Raw genomic sequence first — 21,170 nt, 5'->3', positions numbered from 1 at the left:
ATGAGATCCGTTAGCAGACCCTAGGATAGGGCTCTTACACATGGTATCAGAGCTTTGGTTCAAAATCTGGACCCAAAGCCCACTAAATAGCTATTCCATAATCAAATTTCTTACTAAATAGTTGAAAATCCAGAAAATTAGAATGTCAAAATGTTTCAACATTAGTCCAATGGCTTAGTGCCTAGGGATATGACAGAGCTAGTGTTTTGCTTCAACTTAAATGCGCCTGTAAAATTCCTGACAGAATAAATAATATTATAGAAATAAAAAAAAAAAATCTGGACCGAGCTCCTAGATGAAGAAGCTTGCAGTTCTGGGGACTTTTGCAAACAGTGATTAGGCTGCAGTTTTGTGGATCAAGATAAAGATCATATAAAACCTTGTTTTAGAAAACCGAGGGGCCAGTTCTAGAGCCCAAAGATGATCGAATATCCTGGTAAGGAGAGCGCAGTTCTGGACACAATAGATGAGGTCTGTGTTTACCCTTGAAGAGAATCAAAGCCTCTGAGCTACCTCAATCCGAAGCTCAAAATTTTGTGCACATTTATGTGTGACCAAACTCCAGGGCATTGACAAAGTTAACGAAGGGTCTCATCATTTAAGAAAATTTTCAAGCATTTAAGAGATCCGAATTCTGAACCACCTATGAGATCTGAAGCATCATATACATCAGTGGATAATCGATTTTATGGTTTCACATAGCAAATATAGAGTAGCTCTTCTGTTAAAGTCAAATTACAGTCACTCAAGAGCGGTCATCAAATTACAGTCACCTTATTTAAGGTATATTTTGTAGTCTTGTATAATGCCATAAAAGACGAGAACTTGTGGCAAAGTATCACAGTTCTGAGGCTATATATATACATATATATACCTGCAAGTTTGATCAAAGAAATAGAGACCGTACGTGTTTAAGTGTAAAATTGAACGCATTAGAGTTTTCGACTTCGATCTCGAATTGTTATTAGATAAATATTAATATGTTGTGAGAAATCACAGGATCCTATTCAAACTGCTACTATGATAATGTCGATTCAAATCCCTTTACTCCTGCTTATTCCTCAATTTAAGTCCAACCTCCCCTTTGGTTGTGGCTGCATTTACTACTCATTTTTCTGGGCTGGCTAGATTGATTTTCCCCGTAGAGAGACAATTTGATTTGTTGTTCAATTTTAAATTGATTTTTCAGGTCCCTATTTCACTACTGCACATATCTCCTTGTGTCAATGGGGGAGAATATCATAGCATTCCTCTTACGTATATCTTTGTCGTCTCCTCTTTTAGAACAGTGAAATCAGAATACATGCACATGGGTCTATGATACCCCTCTGTTCTGTATATTGTGTCCAAGTCTCCACTTTTACACTTGTGAAATCATAATATCCATGTATCTGCATAGATTCTGTGAACTTACCTATAATTTTCCTCTTCGTTCACTTGACAAGAAAAAATGATTGATGCCATTGAGATTCTGTTAACTGGTTACATAAATACATTATCTAAAGAAATTGCACAGCCACAGGTGCATAGGCATAAGAAAATAGGAACTCTTGGATTTCCTCTTAAAATCTATGTATTGAAATACTACATCAAACTCACTGGTGGTTCTTGAAATCTCCCAAAAGGGTTTCTTTTTGACAAAATAGCTAAATAGAGCATGTTGGCAAAAACAACGTTACATATTCATTCACTTATAGCAGTTAAGTTAGTAGCTGGAGTCGGTTTTCACCTTGCTGTAATCCTTCAGGGAAAACTTCTTTTGCTTCAAGGGTGCCATCAGCCTGCAGGATTGTAGTCACATACGCACTATAAATTGGGGTATGCACTATATAGGCCACATTGCCCAGAAGGCGGGAAAACTTTGGTCTGCCTGGGTGCGTTTCTGAATTTCTCACCTAGTGAGTGAGTAGATCCAACCTTGTTTCGGCGAAACCTGTTATAGTTCGGGGTTTTCTTGGATTTTTCCTTTTCATTCTTTGTTTCCTTGGATTCGAACTCAAGAGCTCTTGAATATGATGGCCCAGGAGAGCTAAAACTAGGCTATCTCGAATCCAGTGTTTTCGGTTTTTGTTTATGTCTAGGAGATACGATATAAATGTACATTGAAGTTAAAATGCATAAGAAAAGTCGATGAAAATTCGTATGATTTGTGGCCATTTTTAAGCCAAAAATCCTAAGAACTAGGTACGCCCATGCAACCATGCCAAAGCTTTCAGCTCATGCCTTGATTGCAACTGCATGCTTATTAGGCATCTAAATTATCATTTTGTTGAAGGTGTGCATTTGCTGCTTACAAAGAATCAGTTATCATAGTCTATCCATTTATATTTTGCTCATAACTGTCTCCGTGATCCGGGGGCTCTCCAAATCACTCCCAAAAGGATCCAACAAAGCTTCCTGAAAGAAAGTGTGAATGGTAAGAGCCCATTATTATATCTCTGCATAGCCTGAAGAGAGGGCAGATTCGTGAAATGCATATATGTTGGAAAAGTAACTTTTGAAAGAGATCGATCCCAATTTTGTACTTATGTCAGTCCTGTTTTGCTTTGACCCATGTTCTACTGTTTTGTCATATTAGAGTGTTAACTAAAGATACTGGTAACTGATTTGCTTCCAAAATTTACAGTGAACATGTAACTAAACCGTGAGAAAGTATTGTGTGTGGGCGTGGCTACCAGGTATGTTGCAAGCTTTGATGGAGTATTTTCTAAGCATATATGAATATAAATCACAGTTCTTCTTAGCATCCTGGTTGACTCCAGTCATTGCAGCATTTTGAAACATGCCACTCTGAATAAATTGACTTTTCAAAAAACCATAACACTAGCTTAATTGTCGGTATGTCTATATAGTATAGTTGTATATCCAATATTTACATCTGGCAAGAAACATAAGTTGTTTCAAACTGTTTCCTATCTTGCTATGGTTATCATATCACCAGGGACACGCTAATATCTTTACCTGTGTCTTGCTATATTTCTTTTGTGGGTAGTGACGATCATAACATTGTCAAATGAAAAGATGGAAATTCCAATTTGACTTCCATTCTTGGCTAGCAATATTAGATGAATCAGCAACTGGGCCGGTCTCATACTTGTGTGATATGGGGTCGATTCCTACCCTACTACTACCACTATAACAGCTACCATTATAACTGCTGGGTGAACAGGGCCACCCCCAGCAGGTGTTCACAGGTAAATAATAGGGGATTTGAACATAAGACCTTTGTACTCACATTTACTTTACATTTTTACAAGCTTGGTAAGTGAACAGCTAACAGTGTTTACAAATGAAGAATTCCAAGAGTGAACCTTTTCTTTTGTCTAAGCCATCCTTGACCTTGTTGGTTCAATTAATATTTCATGGTTTGCTTTTCTGTACCAATTTCTAGTTGTATTGGTATCAACTTAATTTCATCCATAATAGTGCCTTAGGTACGCATGTAGTTGAGATTGTGAGTGATCAAACAATAATCATGCCCTTAAAGTATAACATGAAGAAATACAACCAACAGTTAATATACCTCACCTACATATAATGTTTGGAGGGATCAATCTTGATTATTTGTAGCCCGTATATTCATAATGAATGTTAGAGTTCTATGGGAATTGACTAGATGAATACTGGATAATAGCTACAAATGCAAGACTGTAATCAGTATAACGATGCCTTGTATGATGAAGCAGCAGTGAATGTTGGGATGGAATTTCTTAAATACAGAGTGGCCAACTTGGTCAACTACAAGTGGGTAAGTGGTTGATAATTAAAGTCTGGAAGTTCCTTGCCAATACCTGTCCAATTTTGTATTTAGGTTCATATATAGGTATGATGGCAAGAAGTTTGCGATGCCACTAGGTTTTTTGGCTATTTCCACCTAAATATATTACAAGAGCTGGTCAATCCATGACTGTGGTTTATTTGTCTTAGCCATAGTGAAAGAGTTGTGTGCATATGAAGGAAACATTTCTGGTGATGATTGGGAAGCTATCTTGAAGAACCGAGTGACAACATCTACAGTTGGAGAGATGAGAAACCAAATTTTAGAGATTATCAATGAGCTGTCTAGCGAGAAATGCAAAACTTGTTCTTGTTGATTTTGATGCCATTAAAGTGAAGTGCATTCATACAGTATTTGCGTCCTTTTTTTTGGGTTACCTTTTTCTGGTAAAGCATCTAACCGGTATAATTGATTATGTTCAACAATGTAGTTGCAATGTTTTAGCCCTGTACAAATGCATTCATGTTAAGCTGATTCAAAATAACTGCCATCTGTTTTCTTAGGACGCTTATTGTCTTTTTACAACCCAAGATGTTGTGTGGAAAGGCAGCATGATAGATACTTCTAGCAAAAGTTGGATTTGTGAGAATCTTTATAAACCAACAACTACTCCCATTAATTTCTTAGAATGTGATGCTTGATACATGAATAGAAGGAAATAGTTATCTTTTATAGTCACTGATTATTTGTTTGTAGAAATGCATGACAGATAGGAAGACAACAATATAACTCTAAATATCTTGGGCCCAGTGCTTGAAATCAAAATATAGATCAGCTTAACCTTACATCTCATGATCAAATTTCATAACCACTCTGTGTCCTATTTTAGTCTACGTATTACAGTCATCCATCCCAGCAGATTGGGTTCAAGTGCCCTTCATTCCTGTCTTCAGTTAATCAACAATAAAAACAGAGCAAGCCCTTAAGCAGGTCCCACGGTAAACAATTCTCTTGTTTCCGACAAAACCTTGATTCCAGCTTGGATAAAAAAGGGAGAGAAGATTCAGTGGACAAAGGGTCCTCCTTGTATTCTTGAATGATTAAGGTTTCTTCCTACAGTGTAAGTGGTGATTCACAGAGATAATCTAATTTTGAGTTGAACTCTCTGAAGATTTTTAATTTGTTTTTCAGTTGAACTCTCTGTTGATGTGAGTGAAAGAGATAACACCAAAGAAATCTTTTATTTCCAATACTCTGTTCATGATGGGCCCAAGAGTCAAATTTGTGCTTTGGAAATCGGCTTAGCCAAGGACATCACTCATTTTGAATCTCCCAGAACTTGTAGTCTTTTGAATTCTTTGTCTTCAGTGGGTTTTCATTAAGATCCATATTGCATAACATTTTACTTTGTTGTTGATTCCCAGGCCTGCATTTTGCGTCAAATAAAATTTTGAGTAATGTGTATACTTTCAAGTGAATTTTTTTTTTTTTTTTTTTTTTTTATGTTTCCATACATTCAATTCTTTAGATCTATTTTTTTTTAATCCTGAACTTTTCGAAACCTCCCTCTACCCTAACCTAGAGAACTTGTCGTACCTTATATATATATACATACATACATACATACATATATATATATATATATATATATATATATATATATATATATATATATATATATATATATATATATATATATATATATATATATATATATATATATATAGTTGGGGCACATCTGCAATTGTCCTTATGTCCATTATGTCCATTATGCATAGTGTGTTTGTGATTTCCCTGGATAGTTTTATTTTCTGCTGTGTTTTACATCCAAATTTGGCGTTTAGCATGCCTTGTGTGCAAGTGGGTAATGATTGGATAGAGTTTTACATCCAGCTCCATTCCAAGGATTCATCCTCTCCATCACTATATAGCAATAATTTTGGCGTTGAGGCCCGTGTTGTGTGAAAGTAAAATGACTCATGAGATGGGGCATGGTGGCCACTGCTGTAATTGCTTTAACCGACAATTAGGTCAATCCCAATTCATTAAGTTTTGCAGCCAGAGCTTGTGTTCATCTTGACTGGTTTTCCATACAACTTCTTTTGCCTTTAGAGGCGATTACTTAAAATCAGGATTACTGCTTCATGTTTCCTACATATATCATTCAACCGAATCCCCTTTTTCTAGTTTTACACCTGTTGTATTTTAAGGAAGCTCATTTATACTATAATTCAACTGTCTTTGAACTGTAGCCCTGTGTTGTATGAATGCATGAAATACCTCCATATGATTTCCTATTTTGGTCACTGGTTTATCCTTTACCAGTCACTAATTACTGGACTGAACCCAAATTGCCCTGCTCCAAATCCAGCATTCCTCAGGGATGCCTATGAGAATTACATCTACCCTTTGCCTCTGGGCCTCTGTTTTTTTTTTATCCGGTAGAAATATTCAATGGCAATTATTGCGTTGTAACCGTTGATCAAAACTAAATAATTGAATTCTACACCTAGTTTATTTTAGACCATGTGGACAAATTACTGGGGTTACCCAAGTGTAGGCATTTAACAACAGAACGTGAAAGCAATAGAGGCTTTCAGAGGTGATGTGCGTACAAGAAAAATGATAAATAAAAACTAAATATTTTAAAACAACGGGCAAAGTATATAAAGGAGTGCTGGTAGACAATACAAAGGTTGCAGTAAAACGATTGACTGACTATCATAGCCCTGGTGGGGAGCAAGCATTTCTACGGGAGGTTGAGATGATCAGTGTGGCAATCCACCGCAACCTTCTGCGCTTGATAGGATTTTGTGTTGCACCATCAGAGCGGCTTCTAGTCTATCCATATATGCAAAACCTTAGTGTTGCATATAGGCTAAGGGAGCTCAAACCTACAGAAAAGCCATTAGACTGACCTGCTCGGAAAAATGTAGCCTTAGGTGCAGCCCATGGTTTGGAGTACCTTCGTGAGCACTGCAATCCTAAAATCATTCACCGGGATGTGAAAGCTGCTAATGTCTTGCTAGATGAAGACTTCAAAGCTGTTGTTCGTGATTTTGGGCTAGCGAAATTGGTTGATGCTAGGAAAACTCATGTTACAACTCAAGTTTGTGGAATCGTGGGTCACATTGCTCCTGCATACTTATCAACTGGAAGATCCTCAGAGAGGACAGATGTGTTTGGTTATGGTATGTTGGGTCCCTATAATACTAGTGATTACCCCATTACTATTGTAGTTATACACCTTATTTATATTGTTGTGCCCCTATTATCCCCATGTTGTTATTTTTGTGCCCCATAGAATCCCTCTATTGTTATTTTTGTGGCTTTATATTATTATTGTTAGGTCAGCTGGATTATATTGTGACTCCTTAGACTCCTATATATAGAAAGGAGGTTTTGTCATTTGTATCATCCAAGAATTGTTCATTTATGTAATGTAAAGGAGGTTGCCCCCTCGAAGAGGCTGAATTATAAGGCGTTGATCTATCTTTTCTATCTTTTCTTGAGCTGGTTTCATAACATTTGGTATCAGAGCTTTGGATTCTAGGGTTTCGCTGCTCCAAACAGGTCATCGTGGCATTTTCGCTATAACTTTTTTCTGTGACGTTTCAAAAGTCGCAAAAAAAACCCATTTGAGAAGAAATCACGCTAAACCTTGGGTCTGAATTTCAGAGCTTTTCACGCGATATTTGCGGAGATATGATCTGAGGAAGTTGGTATTTTTGCAGACTCCTGAATTACATTCAAAACAGGTGACCTGGGGAAAATCGTCATAACTTTCTCTCTGGGGATCGGATTGAAATTTCGTAAGAAGGTACAGAAAGAGGACGGACTGTAGTTTCTTGTATGCATTTTTCAGATCCATAGGTCGAAACAATGACTCATGGCACGTTGTACAAGTTCGCTCTACTGAACTAGTCTATAATCAAGTCACTGTGGGAGATTTCGCATAACTCTTCCTTGGAGAATCCAAATTGGGTGAGACTTGTGGCATTCGAAGGACACAAAAGGCTACTATAGATCGCAATTTTAGAATTGGAGGATCTGGAATTACAGAGATACATCAGATTCAATATCAGGCTTCTACAAAGTGGAAAAAGGTGTGCAGTTTTTTTTTAAATTTTTGTGTAAGCTGGGTTTGAAGGAATTCAAAGGGCATAGTAAAGAATTATTATCGGTAACTGATGCCCCGTGGAAAGAAAATGCAAACACCTAGTAAGGAACCTGAAAGCTCTAGCATGACTCATGAAGAAGAGGAAGAAATGCTACATGATATATAAAAATTACAAGAACAAGTGCAACAAATGTCACGCTCACAAAAGCTAACAGAAGCTAAGATAAATGGCATGGAATCTAAGATAAATGGCGTGGAATATAAGATAAATGGTGTGGAATCTAAGATAAAGGGCATGGAAGCTAAGATGGATGATTCGAAGACAGATTTGAAGAGAGACATGGCAGATTTGAAGACAGATTTGAAGACAGACATGGCAGATTTGAAGACAGATTTGACAAATTTTCTACAAGAAATACTTACTAATGGTGAAAAGGTTGTAAAGGAAACTCATGATGTGAACAAAAGTAATGTTAATCATGATTCCATAGACTGTAATGTTGGATCGAAGACCCACCATATTCCAAAAATCGATATGAGGAAGTTTGATGGCAAGGATCCCGCCACATGGATATTACAGATGGAGTAGTTCTTCGATCTCAATAATATGCAAAACACACAAAAGGTACGTATGGAAATTGTATATTTGGAACCAAATCAGTTTGTATGGTATCAATGGCTTTGCTCTCGTAAAAAAATTATCACTTGGGCAATTTTTACAGAAGAATTGATAGCACATTATGAAGATACAAAAAGCAACACTTTTTTTATCCAATTAATAAGTCTCAAACAAAAGGGTTCAGTAATGGAGCACATTGAGGAGTTCCAAAAATTGAACATAAGGGTAAAAGATATTCCAGAGGAGCATAGGATTGATGTGTTCATAGGGTCGTTAAAGGATAATATCCAACATGATGTTCGCCTTTGGGAACCTGATTCATTAGAGAAGGCATTCAGGTTAGCAAGAAAAATGGAAAGCAAAATTTTGGCAACCAGGAAGCATACCACTCACAACTATAAAGACGGAAGTGTTTTTGCCCCTAGTCTTCCAAAACATATAAGGTTGACACCATAACAATTGGAAGAAAAAAGAGCAAAAGGGCTTTGTTACAGTTGTGATAGCAAATACACTAAAGGTCATAAGTGTGCTGAGAAGAAATTATTCTACATAGATTATGAAGAGGAAGAAGAAAAGGAGCAAGAAAGGTCAAAAGAAGAAGATATACTCCAGGAACAAAGCCTAGATGAAGAACAAATAAATCCGACCATATCTTGTAATGCATTGGCGGGAATTACCACTCCTCAAACCATCAAGATAGAAGGACAAATCAAGAAGGAAAAGGTAATAGTGTTTATTGATTCAGGAAGCACCCACAATTTTATTCATTGTAGGGTAGCAAAAGAATTGAATTGCTTCCTATATCCAGCACCAGAGTGTCAAGTGATGATTGCAAATGGAGGAACAATAAATTGCTCTGGAAGGTGCCATAATATCAAGCTATCCATGGGAGAATATGTATTGACTAGCCCAATGCTTTCCATTCCAATGGGAGGTGCTGATGTTGTACTAGGAGTCCAATGGCTACAATCCTTGGGTACAATAGCTTTTAATTTTCAAGAACTTTTCATCAAATTTTCTATGGAAGGAAAGGAAGTTGAATTAAGGGGTATTGCAGGGAAACCAGGAAAGATAATAAGCTCTCATGGTATGACAAAGCTTCTAAAAAAGGAGTAAAGAGGTGTAATTGCACAATTATGCTCGCTAGATGTTTCCACATTGGAATCATCTATTTCTCCAGATCTCCAAAAAGTCCTGGACAATCATTCCAAGGTATTTGAGACTCCCAAGGGTCTCCCACCTATGCGTGATCATGATCATGCTATTCATCTGATTCCAGGAAGTGTTCCTCTAAACATCAGGCCGTATAGATATCCCTATGTCCAAAAAAGTGAAATTGAACGTATGGTTGCAGAAATGTTAGAGGCTGGTATAATTCAACCAAGTCAAAGTTCTTTCTCTGCTCTAGTAGTATTGGTGCACAAGATGGATGGATCATGGCGCATGTGTCCGGATTATAGGGAGCTCAACAAGCTCACTATTAAAGATAAGTTCCCCATTCCCGTCATTGATGAATTACCGGATGAATTGCATGGATCAATTTACTTCACCAAGTTGGATCTTCGTTCAGGATATCATCAAATCAGAATGAAGATTGAAGACATTCCGAAAATGGCATTTAGAACTCATGAGGGTCATTATGAATTTTTGGTCATGCCTTTTGGCCTTACCAATGCACCTTCAACATTTCAAGGTTTGATGAATTCAATTTTCAAACCATTCCTTAGAAAATTTGTGTTAGTATTTTTTTGTGATATACTAATCTACAACAAGTCTTGGAAGGATCATGTTGAACACGTTGACAAGGTGCTACAACTCTTGGAGGTGTTGAAAAGTGTGCAACAAGAAATGCTTGTTGAGAATACAACAAGATGATGGAGCTTAGTGAAAAGAGTTGCCTTCACTAAGTGGGCCCGCAGGCTATTTTTGGCGCAAGTCTATTTTTAGACATATGGATCATGTCTATGGATTGCAGGTTGCTGTTTATGGATGATTGGTCAAGTTGGGAAAAATAGATGGACTTCTATTTTTGATCAAAATGTGAATGATCACAGTGTGAGTGATCAAAGTCTATTTTTAGACTGGCTGTCAAAAATAGAAAAGTCAAATATTATTGTCTCATAATAATATTTGGACTATAAACTTGATCTTATTCTCTTGGAGCACTTCAGAATGAGCTACGGATGTGGTACATGCAGATCCCACAAGGAAATACGTGGTTACCTATGGGATGACTAATATTTGCATGCAGGACTTCAGTTAGAACTCAAGTGAGTTGAGTTTAGTGGATTGGAGGTGCAGTTGATGGAGTTGTGTTCAGTTTAGCTTTGTTAAACTGGTTGTATTTAGTCTAACTGATCAATAGACTAGAGATGAGTTGGGTGAATTAGTTATTAATTAATTCACAAGTTATTAACTCATAATACAACTAATGAATACATCAGTTAACTCAGTTGCATGTCAGTGAATGTTCAGTTCAACAGGGACAAGTGGTAGAGAATCAGATTGCTATCAGTTGTGACTATAGTTGTGCATCAGATCTTGCACAATCAAAGGATTGAGTATGCCAATGAGTTTGCTCACGTATTTGGCCCACATTTTAGCCTTTGCTCACGTCCACAAAGAGTGAGTGACTATTTTGCAGGTGAAAATCGAGTTTGGGAAGCTATTCTCATCAGTTCTTGAGCAGGTATTGAGCAGTGGAGGCAGGCAAGCAGTGGGATAGATTTGGAGATCAGATCTGAGCTGTATTGTGTGTAACAGGTGGAGATACTTGTGAGAAGTATTATGCTTTGTATTGTTACATGATTCAATCAATATAATATACAGATAGTGTGGGGTTTTTAGCGCGATGCTTTCCCCGGGATACATACTGTGTTAATGAGTTTGATTGATGCTTCTATGTGCGCCTGTGAATGTTTCTGCTTCTGTAAATTGATGATCAACGTAGAGGAGGTTATGTATTATGCATGTTCCGCTTATAAGTGTATAATCAGGATAATCTCTATGAATATGTGTCATATTATTCAAAATTTCTACATGGTATCAGAGCTAGATGATTTGTAGAAAAAGTTTCTACATGGTATCAAAGCTGCTTGATTTGTAGAAGAGATTTTTACAGGATATCAAGCGAGGATTGATCATCATATCTACTATTCAGGAAGTGTTTACATTCTATTTCTCTAGGCAGAGCCTGTAATCGGGCCAGGTAGCCTCTGGATTCATCCTTCCTTTGGAAGGTGAAATATCCGGTAAAAGCCCATACAGTCAATCTCTGTACGAGAAATATTTTGTTCTCACGAATTCTAGATCGGAAGCGGTTGAGTTTTGAGCTGGTGGAATTCGAATTTAATTCCAAAGCAAGAGATAAAAACTCAGAAACATTCAGTGTGAGAATGGAGACAGTATGCCCCAGTATCTCACGAAGTTCACCCAATGCCAGGATGAGCTAGGAAGTGTGGGGGTGATTGTCGGATGAGGATGGTGAGTCTAGTACTCCTTGACCTTCCTAAGAGTTGGCATAGCTACCAGGACTCGGTGAATGGAAGGGAGAAACTGCCAGGATGGGAGAGACTTTGGTCGGATCTTGTGCAGGAGGAGATTAGACGAAGCACCAAAGACGGTTCTTCATCCATGCAGGATGAGGAGAACTGTGCCTTAGCGAGTAAGGCGAAGAAGGGGAAGGAGAAGGTTTCTCTTTTCGAATCTTGTTCTTCCAGTGATGGGAAGAAAGTTGACAAGTCGAAGGTGCGATGCTTTCGTTGTCATGAGATTGGTTCATGGGTCAGGAACCTGTATGCTCTTGAGGTTCAAGATGCATGCAAAGCCTTGAGCAGCAAGGCAACTGATGGAGACTTGGTGGTTGAGAGGGAGCGTATATTACCTCTCAACATGCAGAGCCAGAAGAAGTCTCAGACGATTGTGGAGGAGCCATGATTGGTGCAGCAGCTTCAGGAGATTGTGGAGGAGCCACAACAGGGGAAGCTGAAAGGAGATCGAGTAGAGACATCTACTCATCCAGAGACCTCCAGTAGGGGGAAACTTCGAGCCAGGTGGGCTGAGGGATCGCATGCAGCCATACCTCCAGGTAGGAGGTGGGGTGATGTGGATTGATTGTCCCAAGGAGGAGGGGCAGGATCCTTGAGGTACCCAACCTCTTGGATGAGACCTTGCTACGGGAGCCCCGATGTGTAGTAGCAGGAACTGACTGATTGGGTAGAGACAGATGCGGATGGAGCGGTAGAGAGAGCGGCAGTGCAGGGAATCCCAGGACAGCGCATAGCTAGAAGGCTGTAGCAATGCGAGAGGCACAAGTGTTTTGCACAGTGCTAGGTGGCACAAAGAGGTGTGCAATGGTGCGAGATGCATGGAGATGCTGCAGTAGCGTAGATGTCAGAGAGGGAGCACTTGTCAGCAGCAGGTAGAGCTTCAGCATCAGAGGGTGTTTCTATCCCAATAGGGAGGTCAGTTGGGAGGTGCAGTGCGGATGCAATGCTGGGAGATAGAACCAGCAACAGCACGGATGCAGTCAGAGATCAAAGTGACAGAGGCTAGAGTAGTTAGATACTGAAGAGCACAGAGATGCAGAGTTTCAGTCGACAGAGGCAATAGCAGTCAGAGACTTTGATGACAGAGCAAGTGGACCAGCCAGATGTGTTGCATGGAGAACATTCCAGAGTTACAGGATCGGGTTTGAGAGGAAGCCTTTCTTGTTGAGAGGGAGTGTTGAAAAGTGTGCAACAAGAAATGCTTGTTGAGAATACAACAAGATGATGGAGCTTAGTGAAAAGAGTCGCCTTCACTAAGTGGGCCCGCAGGCTATTTTTGGCGCAAGTCTATTTTTAGACATATGGATCATGTCTATGGATTGCAGGTTGCTGTTTATGGATGATTGGTCAAGTTGGGAAAAATAGATGGACTTCTATTTTTGATCAAAATGTGAATGATCACAGTGTGAGTGATCAAAGTCTATTTTTAGACTGGTTGTCAAAAATAGAAAAGTCAAATATTATTGTCTCATAATAATATTTGGACTATAAACTTGATCTTATTCTCTTGGAGCACTTCAGAATGAGCTACGGATGTGGTACATGCAGATCCCACAAGGAAATACGTGGTTACCTATGGGATGACTAATATTTTCATGCAGGACTTCAGTTAGAACTCAAGTGAGTTGAGTTTAGTGGACTGGAGGTGCAGTTGATGGAGTTGTGTTCAGTTTAGCTTTGTTAAACTGGTTGTATTTAGTCTAACTGATCAATAGACTAGAGATGAGTTGGGTGAATTAGTTATTAATTAATTCACAAGTTATTAACTCATAATACAACTAATGAATACATCAGTTAACTCAGTTGCATGTCAGTGCATGTTCAGTTCAACAGGGACAAGTGGTAGAGAATCAGATTGCTATCAGTTGTGACTATAGTTGTGCATCAGATCTTGCACAATCAAAGGATTGAGTATGCCAATGAGTTTGCTCACGTATTTGGCCCACATTTTAGCCTTTGCTCACGTCCACAAAGAGTGAGTGACTATTTTGCAGGTGAAAATCGAGTTTGGGAAGCTATTCTCATCAGTTCTTGAGCAGGTATTGAGCAGTGGAGGCAGGCAAGCAGTGGGATAGATTTGGAGATCAGATCTGAGCTGTATTGTGTGTAACAGGTGGAGATACTTGTGAGAAGTATTATGCTTTGTATTGTTACATGATTCAATCAATATAATATACAGATAGTGTGGGGTTTTTAGCGCGATGCTTTGCCCGGGATACATACTGTGTTAATGAGTTTGATTGATGCTTCTATGTGCGCCTGTGAATGTTTTTGCTTCTGTAAATTGATGATCAACGTAGAGGAGGTTATGTATTATGCATGTTCCGCTTATAAGTGTATAATCAGGATAATCTCTGTGAATATGTGTCATATTATTCAAAATTTCTACAGGAGGAGAAACAATTATATGCAAAAAGATCCAAATGTTTCTTTGGAGTCTAGGAGGTGGAATATTTGGGTCATATTGTATCTCATGAAGGAGTTAAGGTAGACCCTAGCAAAATTAAAGCCATTAAGGAATGGAAAATCCCCACATCCATAAAGCATCTGCGAGGATTTCTTGGGTTGACAGGGTATTATCGCAAATTTGTTAAGAATTATGGGAGAATAGCAGCACCTCTAACAACATTATCGAAGAAAGATGCATTTTCATGGACTCCGGAAGCAACAAAGGCCTTTTAACATCTTAAAGAGGCAATGTGCCAAGCACCGGTCTTAGCTACACCGGACTTTACAAAAACATTTATTGTGGAATGTGATGCTTCAGGAAATGGAATTGGTGCTGTTCTAATGCAAGATGAAAGACCCATTGCTTTTGAAAGTCGTCCAATCAAGGGAAAGTTTTTAAGCAAAGCTATTTATGAGAAGGAAATGTTGGCAATACTCCATGCACTTAAGAAATGGCGACCCTACCTAATGGGAAGACACTTCAAGGTAAAAACGGATCATGATAGCCTTAAATACTTTTTAGAACAAAGATTATCCTCTGAAGAGCAACAAAAGTGGGTCACAAAGATGTTGGGTTATGACTTTGAAATCATCTACAAAAAAGGGAAGCAAAATGTGGTGGCAGATGCACTCTCAAGAAAGGATGAGGATTTGGAAGCATTGTTGTGCGCCATTTCTATTATCCAACCAGATTAGATAAACGAAGCAAGGGAGGAATGGAAGAATGATGAAGAAGTGTGGGCACTTATTCGAAAGCTACAACAAGATTCCAGTACGTCTGATACATTTAGCTGGCAAAATGATTCATTATGGTACAAAGATCGCTTATACCTCTGTAAGAATTCCCAGCTAAAACAAAAGATTCTTATGGAATTGCACACTTCTCCCTTAGGAGGGCACTCAGGATTTTTAAAAACTTACCACAGGGTTAAGAAGGAATTTTTTTGGGATGGCCTTAAATCAGATATTCAAAAGTTTGTGGCGGAATGTTTGGTTTGCCAACAAAATAAAGTTGAAACAATTAAGACACCGGGTCTATTACAACCTTTATCCATTCCAAGCCAACGTTGGGAGGAGGTTTCAATGGATTTTATCACAGGTTTACCCAAGTCTGAGGGAAAGAGTGTCATCATGGTGGTAGTTGATAGACTTACCAAGTATGCACACTTTTTTGCATTATCACATCCATTTAAAGCCAGTACAGTTTCTACTGCATTTATGGAAACAATTCAAAAGCTACATGGAAACCCAAAGATTATTATAGGTGACAGAGATCCCATTTTCACTGGAAATTTTTGGACAGAATTATTTTCTTGTCTTGGTACTCAGTTAGCTCATAGCTCATCTTATCATCCTCAATCTGATGGGAAAACTGAGATAGTAAACAAATGTTTGGAAGGATATCTTCGTTGCTTTGTATCTGATAAACAGACACAATGGGTCAAATGGTTGCCTCTGGCTGAATGGTGGTATAACACTTCCTTCCTTACAGCAACAAAAATGACCCCATTTATGGCACTTTATGGGTATCAACCACCATCCATCACATCATATTTAAGAGAAAATTCTAAGGTTCAGGCAGTGGAACATCACATCGAACATCAACAACAAGTCCTCCAACTCTTAAAGGATAACCTCGTGTTGGCACAAAATAGAATGAAACAACAGGCATATCAACATCGCAGTGAAAGAAGTTTTGATGTAGATGATTGGGTATTCCTACGGCTACAACCATATAAGCAAATGTCCCTAAAGCAAGCTAAGAAGGATAATAAATCATCACCAAAGTATTATGGTCCGTACAAGGTGTTGCAAAAGATTGGTACTATGGCATACAAATTGGAGCTTCCTGCAGCTTCTCAATTGCATCCAGTTTTCCATGTTTCATGTTTAAAGAAGGTTATAGGCGACAAGCTCCCAGTTCAAACAATATTTCCAGAACTTGACGAGGAAGGAAAAATTATATTGGAACCGGAAGCAGTCACAGAAACAAGAACTCGACAGCTACGAAATCGATCAATTTTAGAGTATCTTATCAGGTGGAAGAACTTATCCGCTGAAGATTCCACATGGGAGGATGAGAATTTTATGCAGAAGTATCCATAACTACTCAAGCGTTGAGGACAACACTTTTTTGAAGGAGAGGGGCATGTTGGGTCCCTATAATACTAGTGATTACCCCATTAATATTGTAGTTATACCCCTTATTTATATTGTTGTGCCCCTATTACCCCCATGTTGTTATTTCTGTGCCCCATAGAATCCCTCTATTGTTATTTTTGTGGCTTTATATTATTATTGTTAGGTCGGCTGGATTATATTGTGACTCCTTAGACTCCTATATATAGAAAGGAGGTTTTGTCATTTGTATCATCCAAGAATTGTTCATTTATGTAATGTAAAGGAGGTTGCCCCCTCGAAGAGGCTGAATTCTAAGGCGTTGATCTATCTTTTCTATCTTTTCTTGAGCTGGTTTCATAACATGGTATTACTCTTTTGGAGCTTGTCATTGGACAACGTGCTATAGATTTTTCACGTCTCGAGGAAGAGGATGATGTTCTATTATTGGATCATGTTAAGAAGTTATTAGATGCTATTGTAGATACAAACCTAAAGCAGAACAATGATGTTAAAGAAGTTGAGGCAATGATTCAGGTAGCATTGTTGTGCACACAGACCTCACCGGAAGATCGACCCAAAATGACAGAAGTTGTGCGCATGTTGGAAGGAGAGGGTTTGGATGAACGTTGGGAAGAGTGGCAGCAGGTTGAAGTCATTCGTCGACAAGAATATGAACTAATGCCTCGAAGGTTTGAGTGGGCTGAGGATTCTGTATATAACCAGGATGCAATCGAACTCTCTGGTGGAAGATGATCAACATGGGCTTTGGTGTCTCATATTTTTGTAACTTGGAACATTTTACAGTTTTCTTCAAATATATCATTATTGGAACTGTAAAAGCGGTTTTTAAGGTCGTAAGATTTTATTTACCTATTCTTCCACTTTTGTAAGCAAGGTGTGACTTCTTGTTCAACAATACTCAAATTCATTTTAAATCCCTGCTTCATTAGTAGGAAATCTCCAATCATGCTGTTGTCCATTTGCAATCATGTACATTAGATATTCACCTATGTATCCTTGAACATCTGAATACCAGGAAAACCCTGACTTTCATTAACCAGGAGAGATCGAGATTATGATGAGGAAATTATATCCAACAATATTATAGTGTTTGTATTTATCATGGAATACTAATCTCCAAAGCTGGTTGTTTGAATTGGAATAATTCCTTGATGTAATGTGAAAAGATAAAATTAAATGTTTTTCCTTTCTAATGGATCTCATTGTTTTGGGTGAGTGTCACTTCCAACGACCAGTTTACCCTGGTTGATTTCAAATTTATTGGCTTATTTTCAAGAACGAAATGAAAATCATCCCACTCACTGACTGTTCAGCGAAGTACTAATGGAAGCAAAACATTGTTATGCAACATAGGAAGTATGAAAGGAATGATGAGAATAATTCCAAACAACCCATGCCCTTATACAATATTATAAAGGCACCTACCACACTGGAGAGGGGTGCTCTTGTCACATGGCAACCTATAGCTATTTTCCCTTGTACAACATTTTTGAGAATTATGCAAAGATACAAAGTTGACCGTAGAAGATATGAGAAGAATATGATGCTTTGGGAAAGCTTTTAAGAAAAGCCCCTGAATAGGAGGCTCACACAAGAAAGAGTATCCGAGGGCATCAAGATGATGCAGTTTTTGTTTGTATTTGGACACAAATTGTTGCTTGATGTACAATTCTTAGCTCCTTTTTTTGAGGCCTTAGTCACATGAACATAAATAAAGAGAGGATTGAAAGAGGGCAGTGTCCAAAATATAATGAAAACTGACTGTTTTTATTTTTTATTTTGTGGGATTTGAATGCCTATGCTGGTTCTCCTAATCAAAATGCCTAACCAATTGACTAGTCTGTTTTTTTTAATAATAAATATGCAATCTTCATTTATTTTTCATGTGGTACGTGTTACAAGGGTGTCATTTATAGTTTGAACAAAACAACATTGATTCTTGGACCTTAGTTTGATCAAATCAAATTTTAACCTTATGAAATTAAGTGTCATCTCTTGTCAGTGGCATTTATGTACTGCGGTATCTTAGTGATATTGTATAAGTTATGTGTTGTGGCCATGCATCATATTATGGTGAAGATTTTATAAATTCATCTTCTCTTCTCCACAAACATTAATATGCATAAAATGCATAGATTTGTTGGATGGTGAATATTGTGGAATCATATTGATCTTATTCCAAAAATCCGTTTATGTTCAGTTTATGCTAATGTCTTCTTGGTTCTTGCATTAAAATAACCATGTAACCTCTTAGTTGTTTGGAAACATGGCTTATTATTATATAAATATAAACACAAAAATTTCAAAATCAACTCTACTTTAAAAACATCTTTAATATAGGCAATTATTCCATTTGTTTAATTATTTCTCATTTGACAGCTCATATTGTGAGCTGCATTATATATCATGAAATTGTTTTAGTACTAGTAAACAATGATTAAAAAAAAATAAATAAAAAAAATTGAACCTTTGATATGTAAAGGACATTTCTCTCAAATTACAAAAAAAAAGTATGAAAATCATGCTGGAAACAATTTCTGAAGTTTTGAGTCTTTTATTTTCAAGATTAACTAATTGGTTTGGAAGATGAAAAACCAACAAATTGGAAGAGTGGGACTTTTATATTCACTAAGGTATTAAAGAAATTATATGCATGAAACTTATACTAGCACCTTCTAGTGGAATTGATAGTGCACGAATCCGTTGCTTGCCATTATTTTGGTTTTGGTACCACATTATAGCATATCCGAGTTCAAATGCTATTTTCCATGACGGACAACTAAATATGTTTCAACTCTAATTGTTATTAAGGGGTTCCACAAGGATGTCACATGAGCGTTTATGATGCCCATTTTAACATAGATAGCCACCTATGTTAAGGTTCTATTTTGCAGTTCCATGTTATTTATGAACATTATATACATTTGGTTGGACACGTGAAAATCAATTGATGGATTTGGTATTAATGATGGAAATGTTGGATGTATGACCAAATGTATGACTTACTTGGTTACAATTTATCTAGTGCATGACTTGTCAAAGTTATTGTTGCATCATATAGGCTTATATAGATATGATTTATCTAATCAATGACTTAGTGAAATTATGATTTATCTAATGTAAGATTTATTTCTAGTATGAACAACAAAAAATTGACACGTGGACAGTGGGCCTAATAAACATGATGTTTAAGATCATGTATCTATATCTATTTTGTGGTTATATATATGCATGGATGAGAACTAAACTACAAATTGGAAAGAACTGTATGATAACCAAGATCTACTATTCCATTGGGGAAGGTCGAGACGACCAATGAGGAAAGGTACGATGTACATTGTTCTATTACATTTGGTATCTACTTGATATGCACTCTTATGACATGAGTAAAATGCAAATGACAGGTGGCAAGACGACCTGACTGGATTATTCGATGACAAGTCCAACCAGCGCTATAGTGTGGTCTGTGTTAGGGCGTTGACCCTAGTTCTGAAGGAGGGGTGGAGGCATTTCCCACTGTGTATCCTCCGAAACCTGGAATTGTGGGAGGGCAGTGGTGGACACGCTCCCCTAGACGTGTGATGACGATTGCCAGTTGCCTGTTGGGGAAGTTAGGTCGATGTATTCGACGCTTCCACCATGTCGGTTTTATCAGTGGTTAGTATGGTCGTTGCCACTGATAAAGTAGCAGAGGACGGATAGGGTGGGGACGGAAGTAGGTCAGGATGGATAGGAGGATATAGATCAGTTGGAGACTCTTGATGGGAAGTAATGTCATTGTCTGACTTATCAAATTTTATTGCTATAACACTCTCTGATTTGCTATGCTTTCGAACTCCTTGTATCTTTTCATTCTAACTTCGGGACGAAGTTTTCTGAAGGAGGGGTGTATGTAATGCCCCACTTAAATCTTATCCTACAAATTTTGTTAATGTTTACATTATCTGAAAATATTGAGAAATATTGGTTTAATATAAAATTCATGATTTCCATTATTCAAATTCCCCACTTACGTCCTCAAATTGAATATTAGGTAGGATATGGTCTCCTTCCATTATTTCAAAAATGTATGTATTCATCTCACATTCCCCAATGTACCCTCACATTTACTTGGGAGAAGACATAGTCCTCTCCAACTCATTATCAATATATATTCATTTCACATTACCCAATGTACCCTCACATTTACTAAGGAGAAGACATGGTCCTCTCCATGTAATTACATCTCACATTCCCCAATGTACCCTCACATTTACTTGGGAGAAGACATAGTCTTCTCCATCTCATTATCAATATATATATTCATTTCACATTCCCCAATGTCCCCTCACATTTATTAAAGAGAATACATGGTCCTCTCCATGTAAATACATCTCACGTTCCCCAATGTACCCTCACATTTACTTGGGAGGAGACATAGTCCTCTCCATTTAATTATCAATATATATATTCACCTCACATTCCCAAATGTACTTTTCAGATTTACTTGGGAGAAGACATGGTCCTTTCCCATTAAATTCTCAATTTTATATTCATGTCACATTTCCAAATGTACTCCTAGCTTACTTGGGAGAA

At 37.8% G+C, this 21,170-nt stretch overlaps 1 pseudogene; it reads left to right on the top strand.

Annotated features, from left to right (window-relative positions):
* Window positions 1-6,368: 6,368 nt before the first annotated feature.
* Window positions 6,369-17,420, top strand: LOC149239507 (LRR receptor kinase SERK2 pseudogene; annotated as a pseudogene).
* The last annotated feature ends 3,750 nt before the right edge of the window (window positions 17,421-21,170 follow it).

The sequence above is a fragment of the Pinus tabuliformis genome, chromosome 8 (assembly GCF_031772625.1).
Source record: "Pinus tabuliformis cultivar Carrire ecotype Pingquan chromosome 8, CPIR1, whole genome shotgun sequence".
Taxonomy (NCBI): Eukaryota; Viridiplantae; Streptophyta; class Pinopsida; order Pinales; family Pinaceae; genus Pinus; species Pinus tabuliformis.
Note: the sequence above shows the minus strand (reverse complement) of the source record. Positions and strands in the feature narration are given on the sequence as shown.